At 32.2% G+C, this 16888-nt stretch overlaps 1 protein-coding gene across 1 annotated transcript in view; it reads left to right on the top strand.

The window, feature by feature from the left end:
* LOC132717647 (uncharacterized) overlaps positions 1-16888 on the top strand; it is a 72210-nt gene that overhangs the window by 15524 nt on the left and 39798 nt on the right. The gene's annotated exons all lie outside the window — the stretch shown is intronic.

The raw sequence follows: 16888 nt of genomic DNA on the forward strand, positions 1-16888 counted from the left end.
AAACCCAAAAATACTCTTTCAATATACAAGTAGCACTCTGTAAATCTGCACAGATGTTTTCAAAACTGGAGATGATGATTGTATAGAAGATTAAAAGGTGTAAGATTAAGTAATAGGTTGATGCTAATAAGAAAAAAATAAAATAATTTAAACAAAAGGAGCGACTTTAACTGTTCAAGAGGTTTATATTTTCCTTATTAGCATCAAACTAACTTTGTCATTGTCATTTGTCACTCTTAGTGTGATGTATTTTTCTTCTTTTATCTAAATAATGAAAAAGTGTTTGTAAGCATGACTTGAAAAATATATGCATATTAGGGCTCATCAAAGATAGTGATATCATCCCAGAACAAAGGCCACTTTTACACTTTCCCCCTTGGTGTGCTTAGTTGACAAGTTTGACTGTAGATGTAAATTTTTCAAATTTAGGCATTCTCATTTGACCAAAAAGTAGAGCAAAAACTAATATTAAGATATTTGTTAAATTTAAACCACTTTTATTTATAGAATTATTTACAGACTTTACTGTTCCTTATTATGTAATGTAAAGTTGACTACATGTGTCTTTTAATGACTACCTCTGTAAATAGACCATTTTCTCCAAGTATATGTATGAGTCTTATGTAGGATGGTTTGACTGTATTTTCTGTTTAAACAACGAAATATGGTGAGTCATTTTTGAGCAGGAGGTAAATTTCAAGTGTCCACAATTTGGTGGAATAACAAATGATTGTTTATGTCTGGTGTTGCTGAGATCAGGATTTTAGATACAGACAATATTGACAAGTAGATTGATGAAAACTTACAGCCAACATACATGAAATCATTATGTTACTCTGCACATAAACTCACTGGGAGAAGTCTGGCAGAATGAATTTTCTTTTTGTGTCTTTGAGATGCCATTGTTGTTGAGCTGTGTCAAAATTATGATATATTGAGAAGTTGTCAGTTATAATGTATTTGGCATAATAAAGTTAATACTGATTGTAGGTATTTTAATACCATTGACACACTGTTACTTAGCTTAACTAAAAGAATTTATGTTGTGTTTTTTTGTTTGTTTCAAATTATAGTGTTTGCAGTAAATATTAATTGATACAGCTTTTAGATTGTTTTTTTATTTTTGGTCAAGATTCCTACTTTTGATTATCTGTTGTTTTTTTCCTACATTAAACGAAAATTAATCCTTGATAATGAGAAACAATGATCTTAAGGAAAAAAATGATTTGACTCAATGAGTCAAATCAAGCACCATTTACCTTGTTACATTCATTGCATCTCTTAAAATATCACAAAATCCTCCAAAAAGAAGGAAAACAATCCTCCAATTTAGATAGAGCAGGTATAATGTAAATTTAGTTGAACTGGTTTTTGTCATTTATGTACTGGAAAAAAGTGTAAGAAAGATAATGTAAGATGTCCTTTAAAGGCGGAGGTTAACAAGTCATGCTCACTGTGGGTTTTCTCACACAAGAAGTTAATAATTATATTCATTTGCGGCATGTTTAGATTTTTATATTTAAAAGATGCTTCATGTGGAGAAGTCTTGCATGGATAAATCTTATCATTTGCAGAATTAAATACTAACTCATTTATTTCTAATGGTATAGTGATCTTTACTGACTTAAGTCACTAACATTTTGTCACATCATATTTTATTAAAATTCTACAAGGGAAATTGATGCTTTGTGAGAAAACTGTCCAGCTAGACATGAAAACCCAGACAAGTGCCATTGCATTGAATTTACCATTGAAATATCTTTTATTGCTTGCCTTTGGTTTTTCTCCATCATGAATAACCTGGAAAGTTGCCATAAAATCTAAGGACTTAAAACCTCGCCTCCATACAAAACACTGCAAAAAAAAACAACAAAACAACTTAACACTTAAACACAGTTTGTAAACAAACACATGACCTCTTTCATAAGAAACATCTTGATCTGAATATTTGTTCATAGAGTTGTTGTTGTGCATTTATTTCATAGCATTGTATCTGATTTAACAAATATTTAGATTATGGAGCAATCCTCTTTTCTCTCCTTCAGCTCACAAAGAGCAGGTAGCTTTGTATTCAATACACGATCTAGTCATTTGGTTTTATTTCCCCTTAAAGGCATATATATTGATATTTAAATAGTGTGCCTGGGATAGACATTTGTCACCTTACATACACTTAAATTACCTGGGCGAGATTTATATATCATATTACGGACTGTTATATTTTTAAAGTAGACTGGTTTAAAATTTAATGGAATGGATATATTGTGAAAGTTTAAGCAGTGAAATATGGGCACCAGTCAGATTAATGTATGTTTACATGGTTAAGGATTTAAATTTTACGTAGGTTGAATGTAGATGGAAGATTTTTATATAAAGTGTAGGCATAAAGGCATGACAAATTTGGTTTCATAAAAATTCATGGCTGTTGAACGGAATAATTTAAATATGATTGGATGAGTTCAAAGGGGAGAAGTTTTTGAAAATCAAAATATTAAAAACTGTGTATTACACTGACAGGTTATGACACTAACATTGATTTGATGTTTAAAAAATGAAAGTGACTTTTGTGAACTTTGTGAAGTGGACTATTGCGTTATCATAAAAATATTTGATGTCTTTGGAGATCAAATAGCGTTAAGGCACAGCACACATAAATACGCGCATTGTGCGGTTATAAAGGCTATTGAACATATAGAACAACATATATACAGCTGTTACTATATATTGTGTAGTGGGGAAAACTTAATGCACTGAACTTTCATTTCGTACACCCGAATGACAGATGGATTATATTTTTACACTGTCTATTTAGAATAAAAACATTAATATAGAAAGTAACAAATTTACTATGGCAGGATGATGACTTGTTAGAATAAGTCAATTATATTTGACAATTGAGATAGTTTTGTCCGAGGTAATAACGCCTCTTTACAGTATGTGTGATTTGTAATCGTTCATGGTCTAGCGGACATTCAATGTATTCGATGGAAATAGCGTGCTACAATTTAGTGAATTATCCGATATTAAGACAGCTGATCTAGGATATTAAATAAACAAAGGCTTTGTTACAGAAGGACATGTGATCACTCGGAATGAAACCTCGTAATGACTTACAAATAAAGGTAGAAACTATTCTTTTGTGATAAATGATCTGTTGATACAAAAAGATAACAGTGCTTATTATACACATTAAAGTACATCAAGTTGTTGTTTGAATCAGAGAATACAAAAAAAATGGCTGATATTTCGACACTTGCTGAGAGATTTGCTACTAATGTAAGGCAGGACCGACAGCCTATTAATGATATGATAAATGCTAGGCTTCAGAGAATTCAGGAACTGGAGCGTGTACGTCTGGAGCATGCATCAGAACACACAACTAATGTCGGTGATGGAGACTCACGTCATTCAAGAAGAGATCGATTTATTCGCCAGACGGGACAACGCTCGATAGAAAGACAGAGTTTTGGATCAAGCATTCAGAGGACACCCTTAAGGTCTCAGAGTTTTGAAAATACAACATTAGTTGCTGATATGGCTGAGGATACACAAAATTTTCGTAACATGTTCGAAAGTTCAAGAGAAACTTTATTTGGACCACGAGTAAGTGGAAGTAGTGAAGATTTAAATGGTAGACGCACTTCAGATACAGCTCTTACTGCACCAAGGGTGACATTTCAGACAGGGTCAGAGTCTGGTTCAGGTTCTAGCACTCCAAGAGGTACTGTGAATGTTCGACCAATGAATGAATTTACTTCTGGTTTAGCAGAGGCATTTTCTAACATCCGTTCAGCAATGGTAAGATCAGATTCATCAAGTTCTTTAAGAGAAACGAGGAGGAGCTCTTCAATAACACGTGAAGCCAGCTCTGCTTCAAATCTACAGAGAATTGCTGTTACAAATAACAACGGAAACTCTTTAACCAGATCTTCATCAGTGCGGGAAACAAGGCGGGAATCTCGTTTTCGACGTCGTACAATTCAAGGGGTTGATAGTAATATATCTCGAGCAATAGAGCAGGAAAGATCAGAAAGAATATCACCTTCAGTCTCAAGGTCAGTATCACCTCTTGTTGTTGATACAGCTTTGACTTCAGCACCTGGTTTACATGGAATGACAACAGTTACACAGTCAAAGGAATCAACTCGCACTACTTCAGCATTTTCTTCAACTTCTTCATCCTATTCTAGCCGATATCCAAAGAAAATTGATTTATATCCAGAGGATGGTATTGCTGTTCTTGGGTTTGAAAAAGAAATGGAAATTTTTGTCGATAAAACAGGAAAAATTCATTGGTTGAAAAAGACTCATCCTTTGATAAAGGAAGTGAAAAGGTCCAATCAAGTTCCTGAAATTGTGCAGCAGTCAAAACTAGCCTTAACAAGTGGTGATAACTCAGAAGGTTTTGTTGCTGCTATAGAAGGGGATGTGGATGCAAGGTATAGCAAACTAAGAGAACTAGTTACACTTGCAAGAATGAGAGATGGACATTTAGAAAATACGGATTTTACTGACTCTGCTATGGCATTAGCTTTACTTGAAGTAAATAAAAAAGATGACTCTTTTGAGACAATAGATATTGATGAGAAGTTTAGATCTTTTAGTTTATACACTGAACCACGACCTAGACAAGATATTGAAAAATTGATCTCATTGAAAGAAGTTCTACCTATATACCATGGAATACCACGTTCTGAATTACCACAGGAAATTAAGGAGCGTGACAGTGACAAATCAGAAAAGGATTTAGGCTATAGAACATTTGAAAATTACAATTTTGATTTCATAAGGTCTGATACAAATGGTGCAGCAACTAGAACCCAACAAGCAAGATCTCGAAGAATTCACGAACAAGTTTCAGGTGATTCAGCTGATGGCAGTTCAGCAAGTTATACAAGAACTGGAGAAAGTCATGCAGCATCTGAAACAGTCTCTGATGGATTAGGTAATGTTAGTAGTAGGCAAGGTCAGTTTCAGAGTCAAACTCAACAAGCAGAAATTCGAACTAGTGATGGTGTCAGTAATATATTCCAAAGACGAGCTGAAGCAAGGCGTCAACAATACACGTCAACAGTAGAGGGATCACATGAAAATGGAATGTCATTAATACAGAGAAGGGCAGAAGAAAGAAGACGGCAATACTTGGCAGAGCAACAAAGAAATGAAAATGGTACCACAGTGTCTAGTTCAAGATCAGAGAGTATGCAGCAACAATTTTCATCAGAAACTCGAACAGGTCCAAATGGAAATGCGAGAGAAAGTGTGGCACAAGAAAGACATCAGCAATATTTTACCAGACAGACCAATACCAGCGAGAGTAGCAGTTCAACTGTAAGACATGAGGAGCGCTCAAGCACCATTAGACAAACGTCTTCTAAGTCAAATATAGTCAGACAATCTTCTCAAAGTCTTATTGATAACTCTGATATACATAGTGAAGTAAATTTAGTTATGGAAAGGCTTCATTTGATGCAGAGTAACCCTTCTGAGCCGTTAGATGCAAGTCATCTTGATTTTGAGGAGATGTTAATGATTCAGAAAGCATTGGCTGAAAATCCAAGTCCTTCATATAGCCCTGTGGAGTTTGAAACTGAAAATTTAAACCCTGATGAAGTGATACCTGTTTCTGATGATGTAAATGATCAAAATCAAATGGAAGGATCTTCTTCATTTCAGACAATTGAACAGTCACATTTAGACACAAATATAAGAGAAGAAGCTTCAAGTAGTTCCACAAATAACACAAATTTAAATGAAATGTCAATAGTAAAGTCAGGTGCAGACAATGTAATTGACTCAAATTTAGGTTCTGAAGCCTCAAATTCCAGATCAGGTTTTATAAGTGCAAAACAATCAGTGATTACTCATACAAAAGTAGTTGACGATGAAGAAACAACAAAGGGAAATACTGTGGTAACTGATTTGAATTCAATTCAAGATACATTATCTGAAGAAACTGCTGGAGAAACCATTACTGAAACATTTACAGTTGATGCTACTGTTAAAGATGATGTGATTGAGTCTAGAACACCTCGATATCAGAGGCTGCCTTCTGAAGGAGGGGAAGGTAGACTGCCTCTACCTTCAATGGACTGGTCCCCTTTGGAGAGGAGTAATTCACCTATTTCACCTAATAGATTTTCATTTGAGGATAGAAAATCTGAAAATGCAAGTAGTGCTAGCTCAACTGTATCTAATTCTAGTGCATCGAGTAAATTTACAGTTCCTAAGACTTTAAGTTCCACACCTATGACTGGTGTAAGTTCTTCTGTTCAAAGTGAACTAACAATTGAAATTCCATCATACAGTCCTGTAACCAGTCCAAATGTTCAAAGTGAGGCAAATTCAGCAGACACTCAAAATTTAACCAATCAAAATGACTCTTACAAAAGTCATACGGATACTGTAACATTACAAGCTTCCCCTTTGGTTAAAAGTCCAGGGGCCAGTTTATCAAATTCAAATAGCTCGGAAGCACCATCACCTGCAGGAAGTGAAACCGTGACAACCGTTTTTGAAGAATTTATTCAGACTGTTCCTTATAGTGTGTTGATGAAGATGAGAGCTGCAGAAGAGGAAGACAGTGACTGATTTATAAAGAAATTTATTCATTATTGATATAAATATATATGCATGTACCTGTTCATTGTCATAATATCACAGTTACCTATCATATATATTCTTGCCAAATGGAATGATACATCAATAAGTATGGTAGTCTGTGCTAGCTTTATGTGAATAACTATAGATATGATATGATAATTTGTCTTTTTCTTTTAAAACTATAGATACAATAGGATGATTCGGCTTTTTATCATTTATTTGATTTATTAAAAAAAGTGATTTAAAGTGATTTATTGAATATTGTAAAACAGATTTCCACCAAAATCTCAGATGATAAGTGATTTACTTTTTCATGGAAATAATGCTATAAATAAATGCTAAACTAAACTTTATTACAACAATAATAATCTTTAAAATTAACAAATATTATCTGCATTGTTATAGATTACAGTATATTATGTTAAATTAATTCACAATTAAAACATTGAAATATGTTTCATTGTCACATTCAATCATACTTATCAGTCTTCATAAAATGTCACCCATTTATTTATGTCAATCAAAAGTAGCCTAATTATTTGTTAACACCTTAATAAATAAATGATATCAGGTTTGTTTAAAAGTCAAAATTCCATACTCAAATTATGTTCACTTTTAATTGATATGCTCCTTTGGTTGGTTAAAATCATTATTTTTAATCATGTCATGGATTTATATTTTACACTGTTATTTGGTGCATCTTTGAAAAGGACAGTTACTGTAGTATATTACTATTATTAAGATTTACTAAATGTGAGAATCTATAGCCTGAAATATTTGTGATGTGTTTATATGTTGTTTTTTTAATTGCCGAGTAATTTGAATTTGTATAACTGACTTTCTTTTAATTGCTGAGTAATTTGAATTTGTATAACTGACTTTCTTTTAATTGCCGAGTAATTTGAATTTGTATAACTGACTTTCTTTTAATTGTGGAGTAATTTGAATTTGTATAACTGACTTTCTTTTAATTGTGGAGTAATTTGAATTTGTATAACTGGCAGAGTAATTTGAATTTGAATAACTGACTTTCCATAGTCTACCAATTTTAGAATTTTTTCTGAGGAAGACTAGACCCCGAAAGCTAAAGAAAAACCGTTTTGCTTTCATTGAACTGATTATACATAGTTTACCAAGAAATATTTAAATCATGGTTAAATTTAAAGCTGAATAGGTCTTATAATTGTTTTATCTAAAAGTGAAAAAGTATAAAATACTAGTATATAAACAGTTAACAATTGTGATAACTATTTAATGATTATTTATTTGAAAAAATATTTGCTAGCTATGATTAAATATGTACAGGAATATCTCACAACATGCTTGTTTGTTAATCTATAATTTGTGTGCTACTTTTACAAATCAGAATTTCATTTTTCAATTGAAAATACAGTGAGAAATGTATGAGATAAATTCTGTTATGTGTATTAAATGCATTTTGCTAAGCTTTGGTAATGGGTTTAAGGTTTTTATGTGCGACTCCCAGCATGAATCTGTTTTTGTTTTGAAATAAGTGTGGGAAATTTTTTAAAGCTTTGCACTGGCACAATACAAATCAATGTTTAAAAAATGGCTTGAAGGTCATGTTATCAAAGTTTATAAAAAATTAAAATTTTTTCATCATGATTGTTGTTTCAGTTGCTGAAATGAATAATAATGATTGTCTTATTTTTTTTGTAAATGAACAAAGAATAATTTTCTTTTTTGGCTTTGAATTTGATAATATGTTTTAATTGTGCTGTGCTTGTAGTGTACAGATTTCTCTACAGTGACATGCTATACACATTTCTGTCATTTTGGATATTTACAGTCTCAGACAAAGAACATCAGAATTTATTTATAGCACTGATCCACTGCATGAAATGAACATATTGAATAAATTGTCGATACAGTTTCCAGCAATCATATTCTCCTCAGAATCAATAATGTCTGTAGATTATAACTTTGATTTTTTTATAAAGATCTATCTATTTTGGAACATGTTTGTGCGTTGTTGATGAGTAACTGTTAAATAAGTACATGTATTTATGTTGTCTGTCCTATCATGATTGTATCATGGGTTAAACTATTAAGTGTGTGTGTTTGCTTCCTAAGCAATATTTCTGTCATACGTTTTAATGATTTCCAAAAAAACAACTTATAAAAGGGCAACTTCAACTGAATTGTGTTATTTAGTTTTTGTCCGACAGTAAACGTCCTATGGTAATAATAAAAAGAAACCAAGTGCCTAAAGTTAACCTAGTGTAAATGTTAGACTTTTTGACAAGTATATAATGATATTTTTATGTGATACAGATTTGAATTAAAGAGTTTTTCTGTAATTTATAAATTATATAGCATTTTCTTTAACTTTTTGTCAGTGTTTCTTAGTTGTTACACTAATGCAACTGTGAAGTATGATAATGTACCAATAATTACAATGTATAAATATAATTTTTACTCCATGGACCCCTTAATATTGTTAGTTTCACCCTTATTTAATAATACTTTAATATGTATTGGCTGAAATATGGTATATAAAAATTATAACCAAAAGAATTAAGTGACTTTATTGTAAATCATGTCTTCCAAGTCTGAATTGGTTTGGTTTAAAGTCATGGTCATCGAGATCTAATAATGTTCCAAAAGTATTTGTCTTGGGAAACCATGGTTACGACTCCAAACAATATTTCAGGGACCAGATGGGTGGGTGCCTGGGATAGTCTCTACCATTCCATAAACAAAACCTGAATTTAGATGACTGTTTTAACAGGAAAACATTATATAATAGTAGTGTGATAAATGGGTTGTGAATGAAAAAGAACCGATCAAGTGAAAGTTGATATTGATTTATAGATATAGGTATAAATTATTTATGTTTGCAGTCATAATATTGCTATTATATTAATTGTCTCTCATAGTGGTGCTAATACACTTATAGAATATAACGTGATATTAAATTAATTGTTGCCTAGCTTTTCCATGAAAAAACATTATTGTCTGGTTATTATCTATTTTTTATGCTTGTATACATTATGATAAGGTAATACAATTTTATTTTGCAGTGTCATTATGACAATAAAGTATAAAAAAAATCTTCAAAGTGTTTTTAATGTTGTCTTGTGTTCAGGTGCATTGCAATGAAAAAAAAAACATGCAGAAACATAATCAATTTTAAAATCTCATGTATTGCTAAATTTGTGAAATTGACTTGCCATTTGAGCAGTCAACAATATTGTATGCCAGGACCTGTAAGAATAGCGGTTTTGGAAACTTATTTACATGGGCAAATATCTCACACTCAACGTGCAGCACTTCTGAAACGTATCCTACCATCGCGATTCACTCTTTTAACAAAAATGAAAGTCAAGTTCAATGTATTAAAATATGTGAGCTAATCTACTAAATGTCACGAATCAAATAGATTGAAATTACTTTCACACTGCATGAGTCCTACTCAACCTAGGTCGCCTTTCAATATCCAATATCATTTGTTACTAAACAATAGCAACACTTAACTATCGCAAATCTTTCGTAAAATCGATATTATGATGCTTTTCATGTTAGAACTCCATGTTTCTGTATGATTAACTATGCCTCTTGATGACTAATCTCATTTTGATTATATTTTAATTGAATATCGCACAAAATACGAAGTAAGTAGAAAAATCTTTGCAAACGGTAACGCTTTTTGGCAACCAGTTTAAGTAATGGACTTGAAGATGGCTTATAAACACTTTTATATTATACATGCTTTGCAACTTTAATATTGATTGTGTTTTTTGTTTTATCAAGAATACTCTTGCTTTTTATGAGCAATCTCATAGTGATTTATTGTCATTGAATTTTTCACACATAAAGCATTGGTCAGTAGGAACTTTTGTGCCACGGACGTCAGGCGCCTATAGCCCCGCCCCGCTTTTCAAAACTGGGGCCCCGTAGAAAATTGATCTAGTTTCTGTGTCCAGGTGAGTGAAAAAAATAATAATATTGGGTTAGTTTAGAGGATGGGGAAAATTTCCCAACCCTGGGGAATCGGTTCCATCGGAAACTCGCCAAGGCTCGTTCCCGATAGAACCGATCACCCTTGGGTTGGGATTTCCCTATCCTCAATCTAACCCAATGATAGATTCTATTAATATATTAATGACAATATGACAGTGTTAAAATATCTCACATTAGCCATCAGAGAGTTCAAAACAATGTCCAGAATTCGTCCTGAACCTCAAACCTTGCGACATCCTTTATTATGCCATGTAAATGTTTTAATGTTTGGCCACATCCCAATTCGGGACTTAATTATGGAATCTATGGAAGCCAAAAAAGTGCAAGATTTGCAATAACCTTTAATTATGCTATGCCATTGAAAGAATATAAGGTTGTCTGTAGTTTTTAAAATACATGTACTTGAAAAGTTTGGCTCTATTCTTGTGGCATAAGGCTCATCACTTTTGGGTGCAAAACAAACCCAAAGGTTTACATGATAGTAGTAGACTTATAGTTTTAAACAATAAAAGAATTTAACCTGAGACCAAAATGCCAACATTAACATAAAATGTTCTATAATTAAAGCATGTACTTAACATGCTCAGTGATTTATAATGGCTGTTTGTCTGCACTTCATCATCATTGTCATTTATCAAGGAATTTTAATGTTACAATAATGACTTCACATTGCTAGATTGTATAAATTGTTCTAAATAAGTAAGGTTATGTTATACAAACAACAAAAGCAGGGAATCTTTGATGTCTGTCAGTACTTTGTCTTGAAAATGCAGGAATTGGTGCTCTATCTGATACTAGCAGGAAGCTTTTGTCACATTCCCTGTCTTGTAAGTGCAGAAAATGTTTGAAGACAAGTCCTCTGTCTTCTTAATGTAAGAAAGGTTTGGTCATGTTATGGCAGGAAATGTATGGTGGATAACTCTTTGTTTTGTTGTGGTAGGAAAGGTTTTATGTCTAACTCTTTATTTTGTTATAGCAGGAAATGTTTGATGTCTACATCAAATTCCTTATCTTGTTATGACAGGAAATGTTTTGTGTTGTTATGACCAGAAATATTTGGTGTCTTAGCTCTCTGTTTTGTTATGGCAGGAAATGTTTAGTGTCTTTTTATGTCAGGAAATGTTTGGTGCCCAACCTTCTGTTTTGTTATAACCGGAAATGTTTGGTGCCTTAAACCTTCCATCTTATTATGGCATGAACTGTTTGGTGTCTTAAACCTTCCATCTTGTTATGGCATGAAATGTTTGGTGTCTTAAACCTTTCATCTTGTTATGGCATGAAATGTTTGGTGTCTTAAACCTTCCATCTTGTTATGGCATGAAATGTTTGGTGTCTTAAACCTTCCATCTCGTTATGGCATGAAACGTTTGATGTCTTAAACCTTCCATCTTGTTATGGCATAAAAACATTAATGAAATGTGTTGTTGTATCTGGGAATGTTTTAATGTCTTTCTAATCATTTTGACATCATAGAAATGCATATCTGTCTCTTAGTTATAACAGGAAAGGTGTTGTTAAACCAACTGTTTTGAAATAACATGTTTAAAGGATGGGATTTTAATGTCCCTTATCCATCAGTGTTTTTAGGTCATAGTTACATGAGTTTAAAACGTTATTTATATTTCTTCAATTAAATGAGGTTTGTCTGCTTTTAGTTTTGTCTTAATTACCATATTTGAGACAAGTTTGTTTGAAATATTTCATAATGGTTTGCCATATGTTTGTTCAGACTTTGAAATAGTGTGTAATATTTATACAAATTGTTTTGAAAAGGTATGCATCAACATAAATATAAAAGAAAAAATACAGTCAAACCTAGATAACACTTATCCATAATGCCCCCATCTCCATCTAAAGCTTTCGTAAACTGGCGTATTTTGTGACTATGGCACCCTTGTTTCATTTTCAAAAGGCTTGTTTTACTGACAGGTTTCACTGTACTGTTTCATGTAGAAAGTGACACATAATTTGCAAAATGTTGATGTTTTCTAGATTCAAAAATTTACCAAGCCTCATTTATTATTCATTTAAGCAGGTAGAACTCATAAATAGTGGTTATTATGCATGAAATGTCCTGAAGAATTTTGGGGGTATGGTCTATCATTGAAAGAAGGTAAAAGTGTGGGTAAAAGGTATTTACATTTATATTGGATCTCAATGTTTTATTACCTGTTGAAGTCTCCCAATAATGAAATATATACATAATTATTATAAACTACTTTGAACCTATGTAAGTTATTTTATCTGAAGATATATGTTTTACCTTAAATCATATCATTTTATCAAATTTCTAAACCTAGTCATCTTGGAGACACAGCTAGCTTTGAAATATTTTTTGATATGTTAGAATGTTAAATGTTGTGTTGAACATTTTGATAAAGTCAACATTTTGCACTGTCAGAATGGAAATATAGGTGAACCCTTCTTATAAAGACCAGTGGAAATTGGTCTTTCTTTACAGGTGGTCATTCAAAGTAAACTTTGTAGCTGTAAAGAAATGGGTTTCAAGACTATTTCTGGTCAATATTTGAAGATTTTATTACATGTACTTGGATAGAACTGAAGTTAAATTAATTTTTGAGCAAACAAATGAATTGATATAAAATTCTTTTTGATATAATTATTATGTTAAAATGCTGAATAAGCAAAAATATGTCAGTATGGATCAACCTGAAAGTCGTTGTTTCTTTACTTATGACTATGGTACCTCTTTTGTATTTGAGAAAGCAAATTATACTGAATAAGGGGATTGTTTCTCAAAAATGCCATATATACAAACATAGATGTTGTAATAAGCGTTAAATCAAAATGTGCTGACTTTACATATATTTAGAAAAGCTTCATGACCATGTAAGACTGTATTAGAACTTTATTGATGATTTCTGCAGAAAGTAAATCACACTCTTGTTGCTGAACACAGGCGTCTTGTTTATAATTATCCAATAAAATGTCACTCAGATATAAAAATAGAAATTCGAGACTGGAAAATTGAAGATTTATTGCAATATTGTATTTATTTCTTTGATAGTGTTACTTTGAACTCTTATTGTAATATTTTAGAATTTAAAACAACATGTACAATATGGTTTTGTCTAGGTGTCAGTTGACGGTCATGTTTTTCACATGATTGAATCTTTAACTGTACAACTTGGATATAAAGTCTCTTACAGTGTATATTTCAAGAGTTGGTTGCAATTTTGTTGTAACTTGGTGTATATAAAGAACAAGTTACGAGCTTGTTGAAAATATTGATAAAGTCTGGTTAATCCCAAAGTTGGAAATAATCCTTGTGAAGTAAGCTGGTCAATGATAGATCTGTATGTGATGTCAGGTGGAAGAAAAATATCTGATTATATTTTATCTGGGATATTGTAATTTAACAACTAAAAATAACAGTGTACTTTAAACCTTAAAACCTGCTGATTTTGTGTAATGGGCTGATCCATCTATGAGTGTGGAAGAGTCCATTGTTTATATAAAGGGATTTTGATATCAAAGTATTAAAATTGAGCTTTAGACTCCTGGCAAAGGCCTTTCTTTATGGCTCCATGTGTCCAAAGCAATGAATTATTGGAGACTTTCCCATGTCATATACAGATAGTCACCAATAGTCACCAATTTAACAAGGGTACTATGACATTGGTTGTTTGTACAAGAACATTTGTCATACAATAAAAGTCATATCAAATTATTTACTTTTCAAGACTTCAGGTAATAATTGATTTTGATTTCTTTATAATTATATCCTTAGCTAAAATATTACATCACGTACACAAATAGGTGTTTATTCTAAATATTTGTAGAAAACTTTGATTGTGACTAAAATGCCACAGGGTATGAGAGAATAAAAAAAAATCCATTATAGTTAATATATTACATTTGCTCCCCCCCCTGACTACCTTAATGTAACAAACATATAAATGAAAGAGGCAATGCAAATATCTTGTGAATAAAGTATCATATTATATTTGGTCATAAAACTGAGTATGTAAAAAAATTTAAACAGCTAAAAGCTGAGACATTATATATATTATACAGGTACGGGGACAAATATTTAGCATGCATTTCTGATTGGTTGACTAGTGGCTGAGTGGTAAAGGTCACCAACTTCAAATCAATCGCCCTCAGTTTGTTGTTGGTTTGAATCCTGTGAGGAACTTTATATGTTTTCATGTGCGAAAGCTATCCAGCTAGCTTATGGAAAGTCCGTGGTTCTACTCAGATGCCGCTCATGCCTGAAATAATGCATGAAAGGGCACTTTTAGTGTTCCTCCACTCCAGACACTATCCAGTATTAGCACAATAGGTAAAGCCTTGGACAGTGAATCAGGCCATTTGGGTTCAATTCTCAGATCATGCAGGTCACTTTCGTTGATTAATTAAATAGCTTTTGTAAATAAACTTTTCCTCATGTTCACAAAATTTACCTTTGTGGTGGTAATGGTATACTTTACTGGCATTCCAGAGAATACTGTAGTCCTGCGCTCAATTCCTGCTACAGTGCCTAGCATTTTTTTTATGTGTGAGTTATATTTTCCATCTATAAATTACCATATAGAACTCAAACTATTCCTTTTATGGTGTGGTACAGTCTGACATGTATATAAATGTTTTTTTGATGTCCCACTCAAGATTTTTATCTCAGGCCATTAAATGCTGATTACACACTTAAAACAGATTTATTTTTGCTTTACAGTAAACCTGGCATGGACTTGAAATGCATTATTTGCATAATTTCATGATTCATGTGTTAATGGCATACACAACATTACAGTAGTCATGAGATATAAAAACATTTAGCCTTGTGGACATGCATTCACTTAACATACAATATATAAATTGTTTGAAATCCATCTTTAAATGAATACATATATAATTATATATATATTTATAATTATAATTAAATAAAACACCTCCAAGTGACATCACTTGTAATATCCACAGGAAGTATTTTTTTGTAAAAATAATGAGAAGATAAATGAGGGATGTTTTGTCACTTTTGTTGTCTAATATTAGACGTAAGCAGCCTTCAGTTTGTTTGAAAAATGTGCGGTTATGACCAACCATAATTATGTACCTGTCAAAGGTCATACAATTCGTGTATAAAACATCTGTTAGGCTATTTCCCCCAATACTTTCTCCACCCCATATGTCTGGTCATATATTGCCTTAAGACATTCTTATGAGTGAAAACAATATTGTTGTATCTCTTTCTTTATGTCATATGAATATTGACCATTTTTGCACCAAACTTTAAAAACCTTTGGTGTAATCAGCTGACTTGGTCATTTAGTCCACTCAGTGATAGCATCAGAGGGAGGGTCCACGTTTCTGAGATTTGGGGTAAATTTTATTTACTGAACTGCTTGAGAAATTGAATGTTTAATTGTTCGCTGACTTTTGTATCTGCTGAGTAAACATTAATTTTACCACCTAAATAGATAGTTCATTGTGGTGTTAATATAGAAATACTACTTATGGATATGCACACATTTTAGAATGGAAATCTGTGGCTTTTATTATTTATTTAGCAGGGTTTTTTTTAATCGGTAAATTTCATAGATCATTTAAGGTCATATGGTAACTTTTAAGATGGCAGAAAAAGTTTGATAATTACCCACAACGACACGAAGTAAAAAACCCCCCAAAAAACAGTCATCCCAAGCTTATTGCTCCTCTTGCTCTACGATGGAAGTCAGTGTAGTTAGCAGTGTTCTCTGTTTCCTCTTCCGCTGTTTCCCCTTCTGCTGTTTCCCCTTCTGCTGTTTCCTCTTCCATTGTTTCCCCTTCCGCTGTTTCCCCTTCTTACTCATGCTTTCTGTATATAGCTTAACTTGCTTTCAAATAGGTTCAGCTATGCCCCTGAAGATCTAAATTTGGAACTGAATATGAAACTTCAATGCAAATGAATGATAAAATGTAAACAGATTAAATTTTAACCCACAGATTAAATTTGAACCTACAGATTTAATTTGAACCCACACACTAATAAGAAAATAAATTGTTAAATCATGTCTTTATTCCTTTATTCTTTTTATATGTTTGGTTGTCTTAGCATAATTAGAGTTCATTGCATAACTGATGTTACTTTTTGTTATAAGTCGAGTTTGTTACAACATTGTTGAATCAATCTCTCAGTTTGAGATTTTCATGATAAGATGAGATTACCAGTATTATAATCTGAGAACACAATGGTTGACAATATCATAGCATACAAGTACAGGTACATGCCCACAGGGTTTTAAAACCACATTGTAAATTGCATGATATATAGTAGTTATAAATGACTGTTTTTGATAAC

This window comes from Ruditapes philippinarum, unplaced genomic scaffold, assembly GCF_026571515.1.
Source record: "Ruditapes philippinarum isolate M1 unplaced genomic scaffold, ASM2657151v2 ctg282_1_1_1_1, whole genome shotgun sequence".
NCBI lineage: Eukaryota > Metazoa > Mollusca > Bivalvia > Venerida > Veneridae > Ruditapes > Ruditapes philippinarum.